Genomic DNA, 24,756 nt, shown 5'->3' with positions numbered 1-24,756 from the left:
TCAAGACTCACCTTGATGGTGTTGTCTAGTCAACTGGCTCTGAAGCTTAGCAATGATACTATCCTTACTTCTTACCTCCTCCTTAGCACTGTTGTAGGCCTTCAAAATTGTCTCCAACTTGACTTGGAGGATCTCTTTTTCCTTGGCTTCCTTTTCTGCTACTACAACACTAAATTTTGTAGTCTCTAACACAGTGCTAGCAGATTCCACCACCCCAGTATTCTGGACTCTCTTCACCATCATTCCACCAAGGTAACTTGACCCTAGGGTATCTTTTCTTTTCCTACTCTCATTTCTCTTGAGAGAACACATGATGAGTGCAACATTATCCTTACTAAAAGTAATCCCCTCCATGGGTTTGGTCTCCTTCCTCACTATGTCTAATACCAGGGCATCTACTATATCCCATTCAGGTAAAATAAGTACTCCAGCTTGTGCCACCATATCTCTCCCTTTCTCAGGGGTGATGGTCTTGAATTCTTCCATCATCTCTTGCTTTATTTCCTCCTCTACCAGGGCTGGATCTTTATTGGACTGCTCACCTTTTCTCTTTTCACATCTAGCATTATACTTATCTATGTTCTGCTTCCATATAAATTGCACAAATGCTTCTGATGTGACAAAATTATTGTCGGCCAAGAAGGCATTACTTGCCTGCCTTATTTCAGGATCCCACTCCTGGCCTTTGAGTTCAGTGGTGGTAACATCCATTTCAACAGCAGGGGTTCTTCTGGCATTCCTTCTTCCACTTCATCATAAGTGTAGGCAATTTCCCCTAGATTGCCTAACTATAGGAGTTGCTCAGCTACTGCTTTCTCATCTCCTATGTGGATAGGGGATTGGGATGGAGAATACAAAGGTGCATCCGATTGTACCTCTTTCCCTATCCTCTACTTCTTTGGGCTCTCTTGGATGTCAATGACATCTTGTATCTTCCTCTTTCCTTTAGAGGTAGAGGGCTCCCCTATTGCAGGCATCAACACACTGTAACTAAATTTCTTGTGCAGTGTATAATCATCAGGAGGGATTGCTTTGCTGGAAGCTAAACTACTTAGAACTACTCTTGCCTTTTCAGGATCACCATTAATCACAACTTCCCTCTTTTCCTTCAGGGTTTGCATCACATCCTCAAAGCAAACAATTATAAACTTTATTTTCTCCTCCAGAGGGAAAAAGCTAGACAATGGGTCATAGCTGGCATCAAATTGATGCACAAAATCCAAGGCTTTCTTATAAGCCACCCATTTTTCTTTTCTCAGCTCCTGCTCATCTAGATCAAACTCATTTCTGATGAGGTCTTCAGGAAACTGAAATTGATGAGACCTACCTCTGCACGCTGCTCTCTTTTTGAACATGCCATTGAAGAAAATCTTCTGGATCAGCACACCTAGATACTGCAATAGACAAATGATAAGGCTTGAGAAAATCCTCAAAGCAATTCCAACCTCCTTTTGTTATTACAAATTGGTGGGCTATGGTAACTGTGGGGAAAATAGTCCCTTTACCCCTGCCTGTCAGTTCTGCTTCTTGTACACCACCAATTTGTCTAAAGATCTCTACAATTCCCACTTTGAGAGAGACCTGATAGGGTAAAAAAAATGGGGTGCCTCTAAAACCAAACACCCTAAAAATTGTTGAGATTGGGTACAGATAATGTCACCCCAATTGTGAACAATTTTTATGTTCTTTGCAAATTCTTTTGGTCTTATGAATTCCAAAAGAACCTTGGGGATTTTTGGGTTCTCCAAGCAGAAGAGAGTCCTGATCTTAGATGCAAAGTATTTGTCAAACTTCAAGAAACTGGTATCCTCTCTATCCCATGACAACACAGTACTCCATAATTGTACTGACATTTTTTCTCCTTCTTTCTCTTTGACAAGGTCCAATCCACTGGCAAAGTAATCACCACCTTTAAAAAGAAAAAGGTGCATCAGGAGTGAGTACCATCCGAAAGGCCTATCTACCTTTCCATTCTTTATTCCTGTTAACCCTCCATGGATAGCATCAATAATGAAAGAAGCATAATCAAATGTAACTACAAGAGAAGGATTCAAAATCTGAGCAATCATTAACAGGTAGTGATTGGGCATATTCACTTTAGCATCTTCTCCCAAAGCTTGGCAAAGTGCCCAATACAGTCCCTTAGCCCTGAGGGTGAACATACTCAATGAAAAGGGCTCCTCTATGTTGGGTCCTACAACTGTCAACCCACCTATCTTCACAAAAAATTCCTTGAGAGGCCCATTCCTAAGATGATTCCTCTGTGCACTATAAATTTGAGCTAATGATTTGAAATTTATGGGTTCTAGAAAATTGGTGAACTCATTGAGTCCAAAAGCATTTTTGAATTCTTCAGTATTAATCTCAATAAGGGTTTTTCCATTTATGTCCCAAATGCTTCTTGTGACTGGATCATAATTGAGTGCAATTTGGGTCAACAAATCGATGGCCATAAATACCCCTAGGACTACCAACTTCCCAACATCTAATTCCCAAATACTATTTTGCGGGGCCAGAGAATTTCTCATTCCAAATCCAACCTTAAATAACCCCAACCCAGACAATCCAAATTTTGGGTCTCTCAACCAGTTCCCCTTGTCATACAGTCCTTCTCCTATTTTCAGACGGGGAATTCTAGGCACTAGCTCTTTTGCCTTCGATGCCTGATTAGTTGACAACGTCAACTATTCAAGAAAATCATCATAGATGGCTCTTTCCGGATAATTTACTTTCCTTGAAAATTCCCTCTTAGGTGCCATTTTGAAAACACAAGAAATGAATACTGCCCCTAAATAATTCTGTGACAAATCAATATCTTATCTAAAACACACCACACAGAAATTGCAGCATGAGAGTACAAGAAAACCTGTTCTTAACTTGGAGGAATTTGCTCTGCAACCAAATTGACTTACTCTGTATCTAAAGAAAAAAGCTCTGTATCTGCTCCTCTGCAATAATTATTTTAAAAGATACCTTCATCCGGTTGATAGGAAATCATATATTGTACCCAAGGTCTTAACTGCAACATTGATTCCGCATGCTTTGGCCATCCTTTCAAAATTGAATTCATGGGAGAATTCATATTTTTCGCTCCAATGGGTCACAACGTTCCTGCAATTCTTTCTCTTCGCTCTTTTGCAACTTCACAAAGCATAACCATTGGGCATTTTGGTCCTGCGAAATAGCGTCGACCGTCTGATCAAAAGAAACTTGATCAACCGTTACACTAACTAACAGCCTTGGTTCCGCACTGGGTCCCGCTTCCTTATTTGCTACGAGCCGCCACATGGCACTCAACCACTGGCTTTAAAAAACCTTTCACATTCAACTCAACATTGGCCGCGTGTCTTTCTTTTATACCACCGGTTCCACCTTGGCGGGCCCACGACTTTCTTCTAAGACCATGTGTCCATGGACATGTTACCATCTATCAAGACACATGGACGGTCCTTGTTTACTTACGCTATTTCGCAGGGTATAAAACATGAGCATCTTACCCTTGCGAAATAGCGCAGGCCGTCGGATCATTTTTTAGTTGCTTGGTGCTTAACCATCTGAATAGACTCCGGGAGGGGTGGGCCCTCTGACTCAACTTTGAACACCTAGCGTCCAGTCACCCCCAGAGTTGACATGTCATTTTTTCATTTGTCGAGAGAAAGCACTGGGCTCCGATTAATTCTTGACACCTGTATCTGCCAGGTCACCTCCCCTCCTACAATCTAACTCACCTCTAGGACCTGCCTTTTAACCTTTGATCCCGACTTGCTGATTGTTGTAGCTAGTGCCACGTGCGGCCATTCTACTCGCCTTCTTGACCAGCTAGACCACCTAGGTGGCATTCCATGTTATTTTTGCAACTTCGGTGGTTTTAAATCACGCACAACTTCGCCTAGCAAAATAGCGAAAATCATAGATCGATCTGCGAGATGCACACTACTTACTGGGCCAGACAACTTTAGGAGGGATACATATAAGGCATAAATTTTTGCGATTAATTCACATGACCGCCTAGGCAAAGAAAACAAGGGGGGACACTTCCTACGATCCCATGACCTATTACTTAAGTGGATAAAGTAATGAAAGAATAGAAACCAAAGGGTTTTTTAATAAGATATTAGGCGATTTAAAATCAAAAAACCCTAAACCCTTAAGACCTAAAATAGAGCTGAAGCAATTGAAAATGCACCTTACTCAAGATTTCAAAAAAATCATAGCCAATTATGGGAAAAGAAAAGCCCATTTTAAATTAGTGATAACACTTTTATTATTTACGACATATCTTATATACATGGGATTGAAATTGTTTAATAGATCATGTTTCATTTAAACCTTCACGTGATAGCTATTGCAAGCCACACCTTTCTGACATAATCCTTTATCTATTTAAGGTAATTAACATCCATCATTATATTCTAACAGGTAATTGCACTAATCTCTACCATTCTTCGTCCATTCCTCCTAGGCTTCCATTAATTATCTTAACATGCTAAACCTTGATTTCAATGCTACGTGGTAGCTCAAACATCGACCTTTTCATGTCTTTCACACACAGTTTGTAGTTTGGTACAAAATTGACACTTGTTTACTTAGAACCACTTAGGATTTGAATAATATAATCATATAATTTTATATGGGACATCATTTGTTTTCTTAGCACCTTATGCTAGCTCCTTATACTTTTACCTCTAACATTCACTTGCCTTCATTAGGTAGGAGCTTGTTGTCAATCACTAATACTTATGGTTAAGAGCCATTTGGGGTGGAATTATTGTCAAGTAAGATTGATAACGGTTGACAATAATTTCTACCCACACATTTCAAGACATATTTCAAACAACTCAGAGAGTGGACTTATTCTCTCCTACTTCACTTATCCAACTATGAAGTCAAGGGGGTGTGCACTCGAAAAGCGACCAACACCCATGGATCCTAAAATTTAGTAAAAGGGGAGTTATCTCGTTCCATATTACTTATTTATATTTACTTACTAGCCCATTTCCGGCATAACCCAACTTTCAATCTCTTCAATCTAAATAAACCATCTTACCGTCCTAATATCCAGTTACCCAATTACAGTATAACATAAGGATGTCCAACCATTACCAATGTCTTAAGACGCCCATAATTTCCAATTTCTCCCTTAGCTAGCCACATAATTCGGCTCCTTATCAATGTTCTCATAAATTATTTTATACTGCCAACTAATTCTCATTAAAACTTTAGTATTATATTATTGTTATACAATCTTTCCATAAGCCATTCCCATCTGCATGTTGCTTCATCTCTACTTAATTTTTTTCACATACTTTCACACTTGAGTGCCAAAAATTTGCAAAGCTTCTTCGATTGTGCCTAGTAGTTAAATTGTGATACATACTATCTTGTACCTAGCGACTAACCATGATTGGGTTGCACTTTTCTTCTTAGTTTCTAAATGAATACTAGTTACCCATTCCTAGATTATGAAATCCTAATACTTTTATACTCCTTGCATTTCAATGGAGATTTTTGTACGATCCCCCTAAATCAACTCTACTCTCTCTTCCATTAATTTACTCTTTTCAAGATTAGCTTCCCATATAGGAACTAGTTGAGGCTTTACTTGCTTGTTTCTCCCAATTATAAAATTACGGATGAACTTAGGGTTTATTGTGTTTTTTACCCAAAAAGTTTATGCCTTCTTTTTCCTTAATTAACTTACCTATAGTATTACTAGGGTTTTCTGATCAAGGGGATTCACCATTCATCATTTTAGTTCTAATCTTCAGGGTTATCCCAACTCTAGCTTCACTATATTGCTACAAACAATTTGCAAGAGTTCCTTTTAATTCTTCCTCATTTATGTCTCCAATGACGACCTTGATCTTTTTAACCATCATAATTTCACATAGCTTAAAACTCAACTTGAACTGTCTCAGTCTTATTTATCTTGTTTATGGTGCCTTCATCTAAGGTCTAATTATCTTGCTTGACTTGCCATGTCAAGAACATATCTCGATTGATGGCATCATGTTAGTTTACCATTTGAGGTATTTTACTGAAGAATTAACTCCTCATACTTGATTTGATTAGGGCAGTTATTGCGTTTTAGGTTCCGATTGAAGGGTAACCCCATAAGTACTAAAGAACTAAATTTCGTTAAATAACACCGACATTACTTCATATGAATAAATAGTTGAATATTTCACAACCTTTGGGGTTTTATTTAAGCCATAAATATTATGACTAATAAGTGCAAATTTTAGGGGTTTTAGTGACCCTTGGAACCCGTTGAATTGATATATGATGATATATTGATCCACAAGAATATTTGTTATTTCGCAAGTTTTCCACCTAGGTGTTATACTTCAAACCATAGTTGGTTTTCAACTAAGTTATGAATGTAGCCCATGTTCACCACTACATGAACCTAGGGCTCTGATACCAAAATGTCATGGCCAAACTTTTGGGCAAAACACAGACCACAATTTTTTTTTTAAACACTAAAATTACATGCACAACCTTTGCTTAAATAGTTGTAACAACTTAACAAGTTGTTACAAATGAATTCTTAAATGATATTAAATACTATCATGATAATTCCTATTAACAAGCGGAACGAATGAAAGTTATAAGAGTATTAATAGTAATTTCACTCAAAAGTCCCTTTCATTTCAGTTGCACTTATTAGTACTTAATTAGATCCATTTCTTCTAATAGGCATTAATAAACTTACTTGGTTCGATATCAATTATTTAACAAGTTTCAAGTTCTCCCCATCCTGTTAATACAACCTTTCTTAATAATTTAATTTAATTATGGCTTCTATTAATTTTGCAAAATATGAAATACACTAGCAAGTTTGTCTTAACTATGTGCGGATTAACACTAACTACTAACTCAAGTAAGAGAAAATAAATTTTAATTAAATGCGGAATATTAATTCTTCAAAGAAATTGTTATTCTCCCGACAATATCAATCTCTAAATTAACTTAATTAAAACTCTCTCGAAAACATTTGGCGAGGATAGAGTTGTTCTCCTCTAATCATTAATGGTTTTAGGAACTAAATAAATTAGTCCTAGCACTTAGTTTATAATGTCTAAAATTTATTTTAATCAATAATTAAAATGTACTTAAATTAAATCGACAAAAGGGTCAATTAATTTCATAATGAATATTTACCTATAAGTTTAGATATCTCTCCATAGCCAAAATAATCTTACCCAATTTATGATAAAGTTCTAAAAGATTAAACTTCAAAAGTATTTCAAATTCAACATATATTTAAAAAAATAACCACATATGCTTATAAAAACATATATAAAATGTGAACACCTATATCAGATTAAACTCCTAAATAATAATATAAGTTTAAACATTTTTTTTAAAATATCCTTATGTTTTCCAATCTAATATTTGCCCTCATGTTTATTTAAATATAAATAATTTACAAACACTTAATAAAATATTTAATCTAAAGTTTACTCTATCCATTCATATTTTCAAATTCTATATATATATATAGAAATATTATAATCATTTTTTTTCACATATTTATAAAATATGCATGCAAACCCTAACTTAAAATGTATATTATAAAATACCCTATATATCCTTCTTAAAAATCTCTTCTTTTCTTATGTTACCCTAGCCCTACCCGAGCTAGGGTTTTACTTTTAGTTTCTTGCATTGCAAGGCCGATCAAATTCGAAATCATGGTGGAGTGGCTGAAAAAAAAATTTAAAGAGGGAGAGGGGGTGGCGCAGGGGTTTTACCCGGCCGCCACTATGCGCACACACAGTGGTGGCGCAGGCGCCGCCCACTGTGTACCCATACAATGGCGGTCTATGAGCCACCCATTGTGTGTTCACACAGTGGCGGCGTGGGCGGCGCCCACTGTGTGCCCACACAGTGGCAGTCCATGGGCCGCTCACTGTGTGCCCACACAGTGACGGCCTTGGCGCTGCCCACTGTGTGTACACACAGTGGGATTCGGCCCTCCGCCCGAAACCTTTTTTTCTTTTATATTTAAGTTTTTTTTATTTTATTTTATTTTTTATTATATTTTTTATATATATATATATATTTTAAATAAATTTATATATATATATATGTACTTATATATATATTTATATATAAATATGGTTTAAATATGAATATAAATAAATATATATGTATATATATACTTTTTATTTATATACATATATTCTAGATACAAACATAAATAAACATATTTTGAATGCACTTAGATTTAGGGTTAAAGTTTCTGTTAAGTAAGTATGCACTATTATTCCAGTCCTTTGAACAGATTGCTTAAATTATCCATAATTAGATCAATGTTTTATATTTTTTTCTTTCTTTGCTAACCTTTTTGCTTTAATAAAAAATAGGCTAAATAATTTATATTTATTTAAATATAGATTTACTTTCTGCCAAAAATAAGGTAATTATCAGAATTAAATTCACTAAGATTAGCATAGATTTTATTTTCTGCAAAAAGGTAAATAACAGAGTACAATAATTTTAAAAACTACTATATACATATGTGATTATTAAAACTAGATAGACCATTTAATTTCTAGACTTAAATTTCTGCAAATAGATATGTGATTTTAATTTCTGCAACTTAATTTATCTAGAATCCTTTAAATTTAGCCATGCAATTAAGAATTAACTGAAACATTTGTATGCATGCAATCCTTACATCATTTCCTTATTTCCTTGATTTTTTTATTTTTTTTTACATGCATTAAGGAATAAAATAAATTTATTGTTTTTTTCAAAATATTATCTAACCAACAATTATTAAAGTTCAGAAAAACGTTAGGAACTAAATCTAGATTTATTCATTTCTTTTTTGCAGTATAGCATAAAATAATATTTCATCTCTTTAAAGTACATTAAATTACGAAATAACCTTCAATACTAATGGATCTCTCCTTTCTATTAAATGAGGCTCTTAAAAATATTTGATACACTTCTTTTCAAAAAATAGATACGACATAATTTCCTATTACAATGTTGCAACTTAAAAACATAAATATTTCATTCTCAAATCTTTTCTGTAACAAATGAAACTAGCAAACTCTACTTGTCCTCTTTCCTTTCTTCCAACAACCTACAAATAAAACATAGGCTATGACCATGGAGTGCTCACCTCCCAGCCTAGGCTAACTAGTAGCCACCCCCGAGCTCGGAGAACCAAGTCCTAGACAGGTAACAAACATGCAACCACAGAAGACAGAATATACACAAACTCAAGCACACTCCCAAACTCGGGCTACACTGCACCACACATTTGTGATATCTTTTCAAGGGTGGTAGTGGACCAAGTACTGTGAGGAGACTGCAAGTATGGTAAAACACATAGCCACCTCATGGCAAACCAAAACATATAGCCACCTCATGGCAAACCAAATACATTAAGTATAACATAATCAACCCCTTATTCCTTATGCTCCCCAAGGCATTCATGCCTTATTTCCCTCCTTATGACCCCCAATGCATAAACAAACCATGTAGCAAGGGTCACATAAATTCCCTTGTGATCGTTCTCATAACGAGAGTCTCTCACTCGAGGGTTGTCACTTCTACTACCCACAAGATCCTCCTCTCTCCCAAGAGTAGGAGGTCTTGATTACTCCCAAAACATATACAATGTACAAACATAAAATACCAAATAAGTTTCCAAGAGAGCATGCACGGAAACTAGTCTTTTACACAAAAATTACTTTCAAAACAAATGCAGTAAGAAAATCATTATAAGAAAAATACAACCAACCTTAAACTGCCCAAAGGTATACTAGTTTTGTTGAGGATGAGCAGTCCAATTCCATGGTTCTTCTCTTTCTACCCTTAGCTAAAGTTCTCAAACCAAATTCTATTTTTTTCTTTACAAAATTCTTTTGTCTCCAAAAATGGAGAGTGGGTGATTACCCCCAAAATCTCTCTTTCTTGCTTAAGAAGACACTAGTGTGAGTTCTCTCAAGTTTCTAAAACTGAAAAGGAAAGTAAAGTAAAATGGGAAAAGGAAACTTTCATTCAAAAAGGAAGGTTAACCACTTAGCTCAAGGCTTCTAATTTCAATTTTCGCACAACTTAGAAAAACTACTTTTTAGGGTGTCTAAATGGTCACATGGGAGTAGAAACTTGCCTAAAATTACCCCTAACCCTTATATATACCTTATGGGCTTTAGGAAACCCTATTAAACTACCCTTAGGTGTCCATTTAACCCTTTTTTTACACCTTTGAAGTTTATTTTCGGGTCAAACCTATGTTGACCATCCCAAAGATTCTTTACCCAAGGCATTTATGGAAATCACATCACATTAATTGAAAAAAAACTATAGTTAAACAATTCCCACCGAGAGACAAATTTAAAAATTCAAACATAAATCCATACGTGTCAAGTGACACAAAGAAAATACTTTTACAAATTTATACATGAAATTGTGTCTCTTGTGGATTTTACATAAATCAATTAAATAACACTTAACATACATGTATCATTTACTATTACAAATAAAATACAACACAAACAGGGTGTTGTCTCTCCAAATAGACAAACCCTGGTTTTACGAACATACATAGGTCTAGGTTTGGTTCTCCGTAATATTTCCATGGTCACATGAATATCTTTTCCTGCGCCTCTCCAATACACATTAGTAATTTCCAATAACCTCGTATAATATTAAACACATGAATCAGAATACACATCAAACACTTCACATACAATTTACATTTGAACAATTCAATATATCTCATATCCAATTAAATCCACATAAGCAATTATCACAATTCTCATAATTTTGGTCCACACATAAAACATACATCTTAATTATATCATCATAATAAAGTCCTGCAATCCAATAATGACATACATCCTCTCCAATTTATCCTATTCTAGAATCATATAGAGTTCTTTATCATAAAGCATATAAATGAAGCATCAACATTCATCAATGTTATCAAATCACGAAATCATATACGTTCTACATCTAGACATAGCTGACATACGTTAAATCAAGATTATCTAATCAATGGATCTTTTAGGATTTCAAATTCATAACATATCAATTGTACACCACAAGGTGCAATAACCCTATAACTTGGTTCAATTACCTTTTTCACCAATCTATCTGTCTAACACAGTCCATTCTATTGAATTATAAAGCCTTTATTAATAGGTCAAACATGGTTAACTAAGTTAATCAAAGCTTGGTTTGGGGAAGGCCTTACAGCCACCAACCACTCAAATTGGAGAAGCACAATGGAAGCAAAGATGTAGAAAGAGGGAGTTCTTATTTGAATTCATTCCTTATTTCGTATTGATTTTCATTGATTATGTTTGTTTGTTAATTAGTTGAGAATTGGTGATTCACTCTTACTTGCTAATTAGATTAATAACACATGGCATTAAGGCATAGAAACAATGGTGAACCCGACATGAATCATGCTAACCTAAATTTTCTATTTTAAATGACTTTGCAGATCCGTGCATGGTGAACAGGATCCAGATTTCACACTCGATCACACAAAAATTCACAATTGCTAGTATAATACATCGCAATTGATCAGACATCATACCGTAATTACAAAAGTGTCTCGCAATTTCCATAAAGGGTTACAAAATCAAATTGTCTTGTGTCGTTTCTTCATTATCTAGTCTTGCACATCTAACCCATAAATTTCATCAAATTCTGAAAATTTCAATTTCTGCATATAAGATGTATTTAATCTAATGATAGGAAAGTTGACTTTCAGAATTTCAGGTGCAAGGAAGGCAAAACAACATAGGAGACAACAAAGGACATATCAAAGACCCTTAAAGGGAGAAAGGGAGCTCCGTGAAATCGAAGAAAAAGAGGAGATTTCTCAATATCACAGAAACATCTACCATTTCTTAACCAAGTACAAATTTTATGATGAGATTGATGTGATGGCTCATGTGGTGTGGGACAATATCATTGCAGAATAACCTTTCTATCTTCTATCTTTTTTTGTTGTTTTTAAAAATTCAATTTTTATTTTTTTTTCTTTTGTTCTTTTTTTTACTGTGAGCAATTGATCTTATATTAGTTCGCTATTGCGAAGTCATCACATTTTAATTTCTTAAACATTAATTCGCAATTGATGATATATCGATTTGTAGTTGATCTGATATCAATGTCATGCCCAAACTTTTGGGCAAAAAAAGAACAACAATTTTTTATTTTTTTTAACAACATAAATACATTAAATCATCTACGTTTAAAAAGGAATGAATAAGTTCTGTGTTAATTAAGGGTTAACTCAGGATTAAATAGAATAGTTTGCTAAGTTGTTATAATTAACTAAAACGATATGGCGACAATAATTAGAGAAGACTAATTATTCCCTAAAAGGGGTCATCATAACTTAATTAATTAATTAACTAAATTAATTATTAACCCCAAATAAAAAATTTTCAACAATTGTTCAAGAGATATTAATTATCTCAACAGTATTAAAATACTCAAGACTAAGTAAAAATAATGTTAACTTATATTAAAAATAATTAATTGAACGTATGTGAAATACATTTTTAAATATAACTATTAAAGTTAACAAAATCAGCCAATTAAATTCATTTTATATCAAAGTCAAATTTAAATCCGCTAAGACATTTAAATTTCAACTATTAAATATTCGGCCAATAATGACCTCATAGGATAAAATTTTGCATTAAACAATTAATAAATTTCATTAATAAAATTTCCCAAAGGAATTTTAACCAAAACATCCATATTTATTTAAATATGAAAACTAACTATATAAAATTCTCATTAATAACCCTAGCTAATAAAATTTAGTCAATTATGCGAATAATACAGCTATATAAAAATTATTCCCCAATTTTAATTAAATCTTGATAATGAAGACTATATTAAAAATCAATTTCACCCTAGTTAATATTAGGAGTTAATTAATCCCATAGATTGACTATAGTTAAATTTGGGGGGGGATTCTTTTTTTCAAATTTTAAAATGAATTCCTCCTCATTCCATTTTAATATTATTTAACTACAAACCCTAACTAAGGTTGATCTATTCTTATAACTTAACCTATTCTTTTTATTCTTTCCAAATGCTAAACCTAATCTTTTCATTTCCTTCTTATTAAGCAAACCCTAACCCGAAATTGGGTTAGGGTTGCTTGTTTATCTCTACTCTCTATTATTAAAATGCTAACCCTAACTCGAAAAATGGTTAGGGTTTATTTTTCTTTAAACATATCATATTTTTTTTGTTTTGCCCTTGGTGTGTGTGTGAAGGTTTAATGGTGGCAAAGGGGAGACAGAGGCCAAAGGCGCAGAGCAGAGGTTTGAAGGAGGCGGCAACATGCAAGGGATAGCGGCAGCGGAGGCTCTCGGCACCACTGTGGATACCCAGAGTGGCGGCCGATGTCGCTCACTGTAGATAGCCACAGTGGCAATCGTGAGCCGTCCACTATGGTTACCCATAGTAGCGGCCCGCACCTTCCAATGTGGTTACCCACAGTGGTGGCCCGTGTCGTCCACTGTGGTTAACCACAGTGGCGACAACCGCCCACTATGGTTTATCAAAGTGCCTCGGCTAAGACGAAACTTGTATTTCTTTTGTTTTTATAAAAACAAAATTATAGATATAAAGTTTAAAATTATATTTATATATATAACCTGCGAATGCATGCATGGTTTCAGTAATTAAAATCGGGAAGTTAAAATGACAGATTACAATAATATTTCATTTTTAGTTTATATGTAAAAAATAAAATCTATAAATATATATATACATACACACACACACACACACACATATATATATATATATTGTACATGAGCATATTTTTTTTGAAAACTGTTATTAAGATTTTAATATGGAAAACTCAGAATATTGAAATAAATTAGCATTTCCTCTAATTTTCAGGTTTCTTATATTTTACTAAATCTGTATTTTTTTTTGTCAATAGCAGTAAGATGTAAAATAGATTTATACTAACTCTTAAAATGTTTGTTTATTTATTTTGAAAATGTCTATTCATTTATTTCCTACTTAAAAAGCATTTACATAATAGAAAGATTACCAGAAATTAATTTATTTACAACTGCAATTTATATCTTTTTAGAATTCATTAAATAATAACAGCAAGATGCAATGTAAGATTAAAAAAAAAACTATAACTTTCATATTTAATCTTTTCCTATACCTGCATAACATTTAAAAGATAACTTCAGCAATTCATTCTTCACTTTGCAAGGAAATATACTTCAAATAAAATACATTTTATTACATGGTAAAACTTAGTCAAATAATACATTTTATTTTTTGCAATTTAAATACAATAAGAAAACTCTTTTTTTTTCTGCAACTAAAATACAATAGGAAATCTTTTTCTTTTTTGCAACTAAATACAATAGGAAATCTTTTTCTTTTCTCCAACTAAATACAATAATAGGATCATTCCAAAGCTTCATTTCCAATATTTTCCCAAGAAAAACCTACAATAAAACTTGGAGGTTGTGACCATGGAGGCTCACCTCCCAAACTAGGCTTACTATAAGCCACCCCCGAGCTAGGAGAATCAAGGCTAGACGGGAAACACACATTCAAACACATACATGCAGAAACTCATAACAACAAAGACACTCCCAACCCAAGGATTAAACAATGTCACTTATGTGACTTTTCAAGTGGGGTGAAGGTGGACTAAGTACCTCAAGGAGAATTCTACAAATAGAGAACATAAAGATATAACAAGGCTGGAAATATAACACATCCACAAGCTCCAAACTTTTCCCTACAATTCCTTATGACCCCCAAGGCATACAAGCTAACAACTCCCCTTATGACCCCCATTGCATAAACATAATACTATGTAGAAAGGGTCACACAATCTCTTGAGATTCACTATCTTCTAAAGAGAGCCTCTTACTCAAAGGCTGTCAAGCAGCCCTTTACCCCAAGGCCACTCTACCCTCCCAAGGGTGAGTTTGGCCTTGAAAACTCCCAAAAACAATGACATAAAAAATTAACCAAAATCACATATGGAAGGACATCAACATCTTCCTACACATATAAAAAAAAAACAAGGGAAAACAACAAACACAAAATAAAACAATGCAACAACAATCTTTTCCATAACATCAACATACATGAGATAGGAGTTCAACCAACCTTAAATCTTCCAAAAAGGGTGAAAGAAGTTGTAGGAGAGCTGCCCCAATCCACAACTTTTTCCCCTTCAAAACTTAGCCAAAATCTTCCCAAAAACTTACAAAAATTCTTCAAAAATTCTAAGTCCAAAATGGAGAGTTGGTGATCAAACTTCTCCGTCCCAAACTATTCCCTATGAAGACACTCCTCACTCTTTCCAACCCACTTGGGAAGGATGAAGGAGGTTCATTGGTTGGTCTTCCCAATACCTTACACACTCCCTAACCAACGCACGTTGAAAAGGGTTAAAGAAATGGGGAAGAGAAATGACTCTCATGTGGAGGGTTATCTAACCTAGGAAGGCTCTTCTAAAGATGAAATTTGGTCAACTTGGAAAACTCAATTTTTGGGGAGGTTAAACAGGCCCTAGGGAGTGGACACATGTCTAAATTTAGCCTTAACCCATAGGTACACCATATGGCCCACTAAAAATGATCCTAAACTGACTCTAGGAGTTGGTTTAACCTCTTGAAAGCCCACCCAAAGTTTACCTACGGGTCAACCCTGAGTTGACCTTACTTATGGCACCCTAACCAAGAAATTCTTGGGAACATTCTATGATAATTGAAAATATATGCTTTGGTAAAAAAATTTCCTCGAAAGAGACATGTCAATGCCAACTCATCCTACAACACATGTGTCAAGTGACACTACGAAAAGAATTACACATCACTTAAACACATGGAAAATGTCCATTTTTTTTGGAATTTATAAATTAAACAAATTCCAAATTAAACACACATCCAAGCATAATATTTACAAATTAAAACACATTTACAAACGAGGGGTTGTCTCTCCAAATAGACAACCCCTAGCTTCACAATTGCACATAGGCTTAGGCTTAATTCATTGAATAGTTTCCATGGTCACATGGAATAATTTTCTTGCACATCTCACTTGCACATTAATAATTCCAAAAATCACATATAATATTATCAAAAGAATACAATTCAGATATCGCATAAAATTTCAATTATAAAAATCAAGTATCCAATTATCTGATATCGTCCACATACAATCATCTACTAAATGGCATCATCCTCATAAACATGGAATTAAATCATTTATAGAGCATACATCCATAATTTCTAGTATAAAAAATGAAGTACTGCAAATCAAAGTAAATGACATAATCATATCAATGTTATCCATAACACGAGATCACATAAAATTTGGGTCCATAATGCATCAAAAGATAGTATCCAAAATAGGTCCAACATGAAAATAACTGAAATGCTATGACGGCTGGGGGTAGGGCCTCACAATCAATTTGCATTTACTTTGCAATTAATTCACAATTGTTAGATTAAGTTTTTCTTTTTCTGTCATGTTTCAGTTCTGATTTTTATTTTGAAAATGTCTATTCATTTATTTCCTACTTAACAAGCATTTACAGAATAGAAAGATTACCGGAAATCAATTTATTTACAACTGCAATTTATATCTTTTTAGACTTCATTAAATAATAACAGCAAGATGCAATGTAAGATTAAAAAAAACAACTATAACTTTCATACTTAATCTTTTCCTATACCTGCATAACATTTAAAAGATAACTTCAGCAATTCATTCTTCACTTTCCAAGGAAATATACTTCAAATAAAATACATTTTATTACATGGTAAAACTTAGTCAAATAATACATTTTCTTTTCTGCAATTTAAATACAATAAGAAAACTCTTTTTTTTTCTGCAACTAAAATACAATAGGAAATCTTTTTCTATTCTGCAACTAAATACAATAGGAAATCTTTTTCTTTTCTCCAACTAAATACAATAATAGGATCACTCCAAAGCTTCCTTTCCAATATTTTCCCAAGAAAAACCTACAATAAAACTTGGAGGTTGTGACCATGGAGGCTCACCTCCCAACCTAGGCTTACTATAAGCCACCCCCGAGCTAGGAGAATCAAGGCAAGATGGGAAACACACATTCAAACACCTACATGCAAAAACTCATAACAACAAAGACACTCCCAACCCAAGGATTAAACAATGTCACTTATGTGACCTTTCAAGTGGGGTGAAGGTGGACTAAGTGCCTCAAGGAGAATTCTACAAATAGAGAACATAAAGATATAACAAGGTTGGAAATATAACACATTCACAAGTTCCAAACCTATCCCTACAATTCCTTATGACCCCCAAGGCATACAAGCCAACAACTCCCCTTATGACCCCCATTGCATAAACATAATACTATGTAGAAAGGGTCACACAATCTCTTGAGATTCACTTTCTTCTAAAGAGAGCCTCTTACTCAAAGGCTATCAAGCAGCCCTTTACCCCAAGGCCACTCTACCCTCCCAAGGGTGAGTTTGGCCTTGAAAACTCCCAAAAATAATGACATAAAAACTTAACCAAAATCACATATGGAAGGACATCAACATCTTCCTACACATATTAAAAAAAAAAAAGGGAAAACAACAAACACAAAAAAAAACAATGCAATAACAATCTTTTCCATAACATCAACATACATGAGATAGGAGTTCAACCAACCTTAAATCTTCCAAAAAGGGTGAAACAAGTTGAAGGAGAGCTGCCCAAATCCACAACTTTTTCTCCTTCAAAACGTAGCCAAAATCTTCCCAAAAACTAACAAAATTTTTTCAAAAATTCTAAGTCCAAAATGGAGAGTTGGTGATCAAACTTCTCTATCCCAAACTATTCCCTATGAAGACACTCCTCACTCTTTCCAACCCACTTGGGAAGGGTGAAGGAGGTTCATTGGTTGGTCTTCCCAATACCTTACACACTCCCTAACCAACGCACGTCGAAAAGGGTAAAAGAAATGGGGAAGAGAAATGCCTCTCATGAGGAGGGTTATCTAACCTAGGAAGGCTCTTCTAAAGATGAAATTCGGTCAACTTGGGAAACTCAATTTTTGGGGAGGTTAAAAAGGCCCTAGGGAGTGGACACATGGCTAAATTTAGCCTTAATCCATAGGTACATCATATGGCCCACTAAAAATGATCCTAAACTGACTCTAGGAGTTGGTTTAACCTCTTGAAAGCCCACCCAAAGTTTACCTATGGGTCAACCCTGAGTTGACCTTACTTATGGCAACCTAACCAAGACATTCTTGGGAACATTCTATGATAATTGAAAATATATTCTTTGGTAAAATAATTTTCCTCGAAAAAGACATGTCAATGCCAACTCATCCTACAACACATGTGTCAAGTGACACTACGAAAATAATTACACATCACTTAAACACACATGGAAAATATCCATTTTTTTTGGAATTTATAAATTAAACAAATTCCAAATTAAACACACATCCAAGCATAACATTTACAAATTAAAACACATTTACAAACGAGGGGTTGTCTCTCCAAATAGACAACCCCTGGCTTCACAATTGCACATAGGCCTAGGCTTGATTCTCTAAATAGTTTCCATGGTCACATGGATTAATTTTCCTGCACATCTCACTTGCACATTAGTAATTCCAAAAATCACATATAATATTATCAAAAGAATACAATTCAGACATCGTATAGAATTTCAATTATAAAAACCAAGTATCCAATTATCTGATATCATCCACATACAATCATCTACTAAATGGCATCATCCTCATAAACATGGAATTAAATCATTTATAGAGCATACATCCATAATTTCTAGTATAAAAAATGAAGTACTGCAAATCAAAGTAAATGACATAATCATATCAATGTTATCCATAATACGAGATCACATAAAATTTGGGTCCATAATGCATCAAAAGATATTATCCAAAATAGGTCCAACATAAAAATAACAGAAATGCTATGATGGCTGGGGGTAGGGCCTCACAATCAATTCACATTTACTTTGCAATTAATTCGCAATTGTTAGATTAAGTTTTTCTTTTTCTATCATGTTTCAGTTCTGGTTTTTATTTTGAAAATGTCTATTCATTTATTTCCTACTTAACAAGCATTTACAGAATAGAAAGATTACCAGAAATTAATTTATTTACAACTGCAATTTATATCTTTTTAGAATTCATTAAATAATAACAGCAAGATGCAATGTAAGACTAAAAAAACAACTATAACTTTCATACTTAATCTTTTCCTATACCTACATAACATTTAAAAGATAACTTCAGCAATTCAGTCTTCACTTTGCAAGGAAATATACTTGAAATAAAATACATTTTATTACATGATAAAACTTAGTCAAATAATACATTTTCTTTTCTGCAATTTAAATACAATAAGAAAACTCTTTTTTTTTCTCCAACTAAAATACAATAGGAAATCTTTTTCTTTTCTGCAACTAAATACAATAGGAAATCTTTTTCTTTTCTGCAACTAAATACAATAGGAAATCTTTTTCTTTTCTCCAAGTAAATACAATAATAGGATCATTCCTAAGCTTCCTCTCCAATATTTTCCCAAGAAAAATCTACAATAAAACTTGGAGGTTGTGACCATGGAGGCTCACCTGCCAACCTAGGCTTACTATAAGCCACCCCCGAGCTAGGAGAATCAAGGCTAGACGGGAAACACACATTCAAACACATACATGCAGAAACTCATAACAACAAAGACACTCCCAACCCAAGGATTAAACAATGTCACTTATGTGACTTTTCAAGTGGGGTGAAGGTGGACTAAGTACCTCAAGGATAATTCTACGAATAGAGAACATAAAGATATAACAAGGCTGAAAATATAACACATCCACAAGTTCCAAACTTGTCCCTAGAATTCTTTATGACCCCCAAGGCATACAAGCCAACAACTACCCTTATGACCCCCATTGCATAAACATAATACTATGTAGAAAGGGTCACACAATCTCTTGAGATTCACTTTCTTCTAAAGAGAGCCTCTTACTCATGTTGGGAAAAATGGTGTCTCAACCTTGCATTTATGCGAGGTTACTATTTATAGTAAGTTTTCATTTGAGCACGAAATGGTGCGAAACTCTCCCTAAAGCTTCTGGTTGGTTAGATAAGCATTCCGGTAAAGTTGCGTCGCAAGGTCACAGCTAGTTTTGAAGATATTAATGTTTTCATCTTGGAGGGGTGCAATAAAATATTTAAACTTAATTTTGGGGACTTTAGAGGCTCTGAAATGCCCTGAAAAGTGGCTGTAACTAGCGAAGCGGGTTACGAGGTGATAGAGCACTTCGCGAGCTTTCCGGCGCTTCAAACGGTTTGTCAATCGGACACCCAGTTCTCAAGTTATGGCCTCCGGAAGTTTGTACTCCTGAAATAGGAAAAATAATTTGTATCGGATACATAAATGAGCTGTAAAGGGGAGCGACACGTGTTGATGTGTTCTTTAACATGTCATAGAAGGGAGATAAGGTCAGCTACACCTTATTGGGTGGTTTTAGCCCATGGTTTTGTAATACCGTTTGACGGTTTCTTGTATTGTATCTCCTATTTATGAGGTGTGTGAGATAGAGGTTGTGTGTAAGAGTCCTATGGCTATTGAGTTGCCTCTGAATCTCTGATTAGTGCTACTCCTGCGAAGAGCTTGCTCTGCAAGTATGTTGTAATCTATTTTTGATTGCTGAATAAAATATTGAGCTGCTTTTGGAGGGTGGGGTTTTTCTCCCGAAAGGGTTTTCCCCACGTAAATCATTGTGTTGTGGTATGATTGCTATTATATCTATTTCTATTTTCTATAACTATTGTAACGATCTGAAAAGTTTTGCATTACCCTCCTCTCAAGGTTAGTGTAGGAAGTTGTTTCCGCTACTTAACTTCCTTACAACTCAAAGGCTGTCAAGCAGGCCTTTACCCCAAGGCCACTCTACCCTCCCAAGGGTGAGTTTGGTCTTGAAAACTCCAAAAAACAATGACATAAAAACTTAACCAAAATCACATATGGAAGGACATCAACATCTTCCTACACATATAAAAAAAAAACAAGGGAAAACAACAAACACAAAAAAAAACAATGCAACAACAATCTTTTCCATAACATCAACATACATTAGATAGGAGTTCAACCAATCTTAAATCTTCCAAAAAGGGTGAAAGAAGTTGTAGGAGAGCTTTCCAAATCCACAACTTTTTCTCCTTCAAAACTTAGCCAAAATCTGTAAGACCCCACACCATTAATACAATCCTAATTATTGCAAATTATCATAGTTAAACTAAAATGGTGGTAGAATAGAAGTGATGCCATTCTATTAGTTGTGTTTTTATGCATCACTCTAATTATGATGAAAGGTAAATAGCATTAACATCTAAGTTTCCAATGTATGGATTTGATTATTAATAACTAACAATTGCATATGTGCGTATGAAATGATGATTTAATATGGGATTGCTTAGAAATGATGTTTAAATAATTCACAAGGAAAAATTATTGGGAATTTGGACAACAATTTATATGCAATATTATGATGATCTAATTGTGCTTGTGGTTGCATAATGCAGGATAGATGGTGTACATTATGAGGAGGAAAAGAAGATTACTCCAAATCAAATATCTTGTGAAGGTGTTAGAAGGGTAACCTATTTTGCATAGAAGTGGATGAAGGAATATATTTATCTTATTTAGAGTCAATTTTAAATGTGTTGAGATGGCATACAACCTTAGGTCATGTGGTGAGAGAGGATATTTGAGTTTGAAAACCCTTTGGGTAAAGCCAAAACTCGAATGGGTCTTTGTGTGGGTTTCAAAAAGGTGTTGTGTGGTCCATTTTATGGGTTATGGTGAAAAAATAGACCCCTAGGGTCAATACCTTGGGGTTAGGGACCTTTAGAACATGTGATAGTGTCCTCTAAGCTTGATGTGACCCTTCAAAATCCCACTTGTTTGGAAGTGACGGGTGAGGGTTTGAGAAAAAGTGGATTAGAGTTGAGACCCATATATGTCTTAGTAAGAAGCTAGAGAGGGCACTACCCACTTCTCCTTTGGAGAACTTGGATGGAGAAGAAAGTGAAGAAGGAATAAGAATAAGAGGAAAGCTTCTTGATGGAGAAGGAGATCATCTTGTGGACTTGGAACAAAGATGAGTATTCTTCACCTTGTTGTTGATTTTAGTGTAGAGGATATAATTATGATTGAAAGTCATGAAAGAATTGGGTTGTGTGAATGTTGGAGAAAAGAGTGTTAAAGAAGGATTTTGTTGTAATAGGATGACTTCACCATAGATTTTCATGGTGAACAATATGCTTATCTTGCTCGGAGGTATGGCTAGAGCCCATGAGGCTTCATGATGCCATTATGGTTGGGAGGTGAGCAAGCATTCATTTGTATTTTACGTCTTAATAGAAATCTTGTATGTGTCTTGCAAATGCTAGCTTTGTAGGAGTTGGTTATGCACTATGTAATGAAAGAGAAAGCCTGTATATTTTTTGTTTGTCCATTGTTGCTCTCCAAGGAAAAATATATGTTATTTGAAAACTTATGATCCATGGAAATATTATGTAAAAATCCTACACTCAAGAGAAAGAGAAAGCTTGTTTTGGTTTTTCTCCCACTGTATTGCATGATTATTTTTATCTGTTAGTGTAAGGGGGACCCTCAACGAATTTTGCAGAGAGTACTATCTTATAAGATAAGAGAGATAAAGTCTTCATTTGTTAAGATTCATTGTTTTAAATCTAATGGAAAGTTTATTTAGTTTTAAAGAAAAAAATGTAGTCTAATGTAAAAGCTATGTAGAATTTCTGCACCTGTGAGTAAGAGAAGATTTCATTTGTTATTTCTTTTTCACTATGTTATTTTGATCAAAATATGGACTTAGTTTCAGTTTGGATATATCAGTGAGAGGTTTAAGGAGGCAATTACTCAAACTCGTAGCCCTTCACCTATTCTTAGTTCGAATACATTCTTGTGTATGTGTAAAGCTGGTAGCTTCAGCATAAAAACAACGAATCTCATTGTCCGCTCCCCCTCTTCTATTATGGTGAAAATCAAGCATAGGAACTATAGGAATTAATGGGAGGATACACAGAAAAGGGTGGTATAAACTACAACCTCTTCATGGATCATAGCCACCCATCAATGAACAAATTTGTTAAAAAGGGGTTTATGGTTTCACTAATGAGTATTTAGGCTTCTCAGGATTTCTGTGTTGGCTTAAGTTTATGGGCTTTCAAGATTATCTTTTATATGACATACTCGTGGATCTTTGGGGATTTCAATCTTTCTTTTGAATTTTTTTTTGTTTTTTTTTGGATGTTGTAAATTGAAATAATGGTTTATGTAATAGGGCTTTCCTGTTTTCACTTGGTGGAGCTAAATATGCCTGTACAGATGGTTGTGTCTTATCTTGATTCCTTTTATTTGAAACTCAGATCTGGTGGAATTTCTTGCATTGTTGTTTTTGAGGAAATCTGTTTCCAACAATCCCATCATGCATATTCTGCAATCATAGAATTTCACGAGGCAATAACATTACTATTCCAGTTGCAACTTAGTTTTGTTACTGTTGTCCTACTGCTATGTTTATTAAGGTGGATATTAGCCTTAAATTTTTGGTTCAGGAGAGGCTTCCACGAGTTAGTGAGCATCATACTATATACATTGCCACAAATATGAGGTCTTACTTGAGATCTTATGATAAACAATAGACTGTTAGTACTATTTAGATAAATGTGTGGCAAATAAATAGTTAATTTTACAATACAAATGTGTGGCAAAGAAATAGTTAATTTTACAATGCAATAAATACAAATTTACATATCTAGCTAGCGCAGGAGCTATCCAGCTAGCATCTGAGAGCAGTTTGGGTAAAATAGTAATAATAATATAAAAATGGAGAATTAGAGGTTTTACTACTGTTGTTGGTAGACAAATTGTCTCCATTTAAAATGGAAAAGTGCAGAAAGAACTAAAATAAAAAGAAATAATTACATGATCACAACAAAAGTTTAATGTTTTGCTCATTGTTAATTATACTATGAAAACTAAAGGTTGAAGGTTGAATCTAATGCAGTGCTAGTGTTCTTTAATTACCCAGTTCAGCCAAGCCACAATATGTTGGGAAATATATATACACTCTAGCAAGATCAAAACTATTTAACCCTCATGAAGAGGCATAGAAAATATGAAACGCTTTTGGCACCAAGTCTAAATCCTAAACGTACTCTCTATGGCAGTCAATTAAAAGAAAGCCTGTGCATATAAGGGAATAAGAGTAATAGTTTCCACCCTCTCTATGCATTTGGTGCCTAAGCAAACACCTTGTCAATACCTAGTCAAGCCAATGAATTTTTAGTAGCTTTAGTAGCTGCTCTTGTCAGGGCAATATCAATTAACAGGACATCGTCTTGCAGAAGTAATCTATCCAATGTACGGGATAAGAAAAAGAGAGTGCTAAAAGAATGTGCCAAATCTTCATCTTCTACCACTGAGTTAGATGTCACAACCATGTTGGCTAACAAGCAAATCCTCAAACTTTCTTGATAGATTGTCCTGCAAGAAGGTGATATGAAATTATAAAATATTATCGCATGGGAAACTAAGATGCCTGGGAAAAATTATTTGATGGTTCGTCGAATAGACTGGCATAGCTAGCTAGTCTGAGAACCTAATATTGGTTTTATCCAGAAGTTGATAGGATTTGTTCTCACTTCATATCTTCTCCTCC

This window comes from Cryptomeria japonica, chromosome 6 (assembly GCF_030272615.1).
Source record: "Cryptomeria japonica chromosome 6, Sugi_1.0, whole genome shotgun sequence".
Classification (NCBI taxonomy): domain Eukaryota; kingdom Viridiplantae; phylum Streptophyta; class Pinopsida; order Cupressales; family Cupressaceae; genus Cryptomeria; species Cryptomeria japonica.
The sequence above is the reverse complement of the archived record's forward strand: the minus strand, read 5'-3'. Positions refer to the sequence as shown.